This window comes from Nomascus leucogenys, chromosome 1a, assembly GCF_006542625.1.
Source record: "Nomascus leucogenys isolate Asia chromosome 1a, Asia_NLE_v1, whole genome shotgun sequence".
In the NCBI taxonomy this organism is placed as follows: domain Eukaryota; kingdom Metazoa; phylum Chordata; class Mammalia; order Primates; family Hylobatidae; genus Nomascus; species Nomascus leucogenys.
In genome coordinates, this window is record NC_044381.1 from 51,498,317 (window position 1) to 51,501,415 (window position 3,099).

General features: G+C 45.2%; 1 pseudogene; it reads right to left on the minus strand.

Annotated features, from left to right (window-relative positions):
* Positions 1-1,208: 1,208 nt before the first annotated feature.
* LOC100590298 lies at positions 1,209-2,104 on the minus strand (annotated as a pseudogene).
* Positions 2,105-3,099: the final 995 nt, after the last annotated feature.

Genomic DNA, 3,099 nt, shown 5'->3' on the forward strand with positions numbered 1-3,099 from the left:
TGGTGATACATGCAGCTTCACGTTTCCAAAAGGAGAATGGTATCTAGTAGATTGCATCAATGGCCCAATTCTTCAGCCCTCTCTTTATCTACCTGTTTTACCATGTGATTTAGCAACTCCTCCTCCTAAAAGGATGAAGCACATTTCCCTACCCTTTGGCTTTGGGTTTGACCATGTGGCTTACCTTTACCAAACAAATGTTAGCAAGTGCATTGTGACCAAAGACTTGAAAAGCCCTGCATGACTGGCCTTCTCTCTTGTGCCTCTGCTACAACATGACCCTCTGACCCACTGGATCCAGCAAGAGGATGAGAGACTTGGGCAACAGGATCTAACTGCCCATGCTGAGCCCAGCTTATGTCAGCCAGTCTCCACCAGAATCCTAGACATCTGAATGAGTTTGGCCAAGAGCAACAGAGCCACCCAGCCAAGCTCAGCTTCATTGTCAACCCTCAATTGGACCTGCATATCTATAACAATAAATACTTGTGGTTTGAGGTACTGAGTTTGACATGGTTCTCATGCAGCATATTTCATGACAACAGCAAATCTATATGTAGTGTCCATCTGGTTGCCCTTGGTGGCTAGAATTTGGAGAATAGCTAGAGGCATCTACAGCCATGCGGAAGTGAATCTGAAGAGACTTGTGAGGCTGATAGGCTCCGTTCTTGTAGTTACACATCAGGAGGCTTTAGGAATTGAAAATCAGTTTGGGGGCAGTCCTAGGCCTGCTTCTGTGACTTTTAGATTGTAAAACTGAGGTTCACAGAAAATGAGTGGTCTTATCTATGGTAAAACAGTATTAACAACAGGCTGGAATCAGGTTTCCAGCTTTGAAACTTGAGCTTCACTTGCAGACTTTGTGGCTTTTCCTTTGCAGTTTGAAGTAAAATTTAAGCCTTTAAAAGAAAAAAACTGCCCAAGTAGCTACTGTGTGTGTTCCCACTCCCCTTACTTTCCTCAAAACCAAGAAACAATCACTATTAGGATTATCAACAGCTGAGGCCCATACTTTTAGGATACTAAATTATACATACAGTTGGTAGTAATTGTGATCAACAAGAACAAAAATAATTCCTTTCAAAGAAAACAAATAAATTATACCATCAGGTGAGTTGATTTGTTTATAAGCGATGAAACCATATGCAATATGTTTTGTTAATTTCTTTTTCTTTTCTTTTCTTTTATTTCTTTTTAACCAGCTTAATTCACTTCATTTTTCTTTTATAAAAACCCTGTGTTGTAGCCACAGCTGGAGCCTGGATCTTCTGCACCGAGACTCTGGTGTGGGTCTTGATAAGGTGGTCAGTGAATTCCTGATAGGGAGACTTGGTGAATACAGTCTCCTTCCAGAGGTCGGGCGTTAGGTAGCTGTAGGTCTTAGAGATGGTATCAAAGGTGGCCTTGGCAAAGTTGCCCAGGGCGGAGGTGCAGCCCCTGGCTGAGGGGTAGCAGTCATCGATACCAGCCATCAGCAGCAGCTTCTTGGGCACGGGGGCCAAGACGATGCCAGTGACCCTGGGCACACCAGCACAGAGCCACAGTGGCCTGTCACCTTGCAAGGGACAGCATGGGGCTTGCCGATCTTATTCCTCCAGTAGCCTCTGCGCACAGGAACAATGGAGAGCTTGGTTAGGTTGATGGCCCAGTGGATGGCCGGGGCCACCACCTTGGAGCACTTAACACCCAGACCAACGTGGCCATCGTAGTCCCCGATGGCAACAAACGCCTTGAACCTGGTGTGCTGGCCTGGGCAGATCTGCTTCTGCACCGGCATAATCTTCAAAACCTCATCCTTGAGAGAGGCCCCCAGGAAAACGTCAATGATCTCAGACTCTTTGATGGGCAGGGAGAAGAGACAAATCTCCTCCAGGGACTTGATCTTCATGTCCCAGTGAACAGGCAGCCCAGCTTGGTGATGGGCATCCACTCCTTGTCTCAGCCTTGCCTCCGCGAGCTCCGCGGCCCCGGCCCCAGCCCTGACCACGGCCACAACCCTGGCCCCGGATGCCACAAAGCATCTGCGGAAGCCACCGCGGTTCCCCATCCTAGGGCCCCCGGGGCACCTGCCCCGCCCACCCGCTGCACCTGCATCATCTGCCATTTTCTGTTTCTCAGAGAAAAAGCATTAACTTCTTTCTTATTTGCACTCTCTGTTTTTCCAAAACAATTTAAAATAAACTACTGTGTATTATTTTTATAAGAACAATTTTTTTAAAAACTGGGGGTTGGTTGGTTGGTTTTTGTTTCTGTTTTCCTTGAGAAGTGTGGAATAAAATGCTCCAGTTCTTTTAGGCTGACCTACGACCCATTTTCACGCCATTCAATAGCTGACTAATACAGCCTTCTCAGAAGGTCCTTAAACACGCAGGACTTAGTTGGCCATTAATTGACAATTTTTAGACACATTAATCTCCAAACATTAATGTAACTGAGATCATAAAAATGTCTGTTACCAATAGATGCAAGGTATAGTAGAAAGATCATGAATATAGAATTAGAAGGCCAAAAGCCTTCACTTAATAATAAGTAATTGTAGCTATCATTTTTAAGAATATACTCCAGAGGTGATACTGGGCAAAGCACTTTTTTTTTTTTTTTTTGAGACAGGGTCTCACTCTGTGATCCAGGCTGGAGTGCAGTGGCACAATCATAGCTTACTTCAGCCTCGAACACCTCAGCATCCTGAGTAGCTGGCACTAGAGGCATGTACCACCATGCCTTGCTAATTTTATTGTTTTATGGATGGTGGGGGGGCTCACTCTGTTGCCCAGGCTGGCCTTGACCTCCTGGCCTCAAGCAATCTTCCCAGTTTGGCCTCCCAAAGCACTGGGACTACAGGCATGAGCCACCACTCACAGCCAGCATTTTTCATGTATTATATAAAAACATATGTTTGCCCTCCCATTCACATTATATTTACACATTCCTTTGAGTATTATTATCTCCTTTCTACAAAGGCAAAAACAGAGATTAAACAATGCCCAAGATCACAAAAAGAATAAATGGCAGTTGATTCAAACCCAGGTCATTTCAACTCCTAAGCCTATACTACCGGGCTATGACTGCCTTGGATGATTCTGTATGGTGTGGATAAGC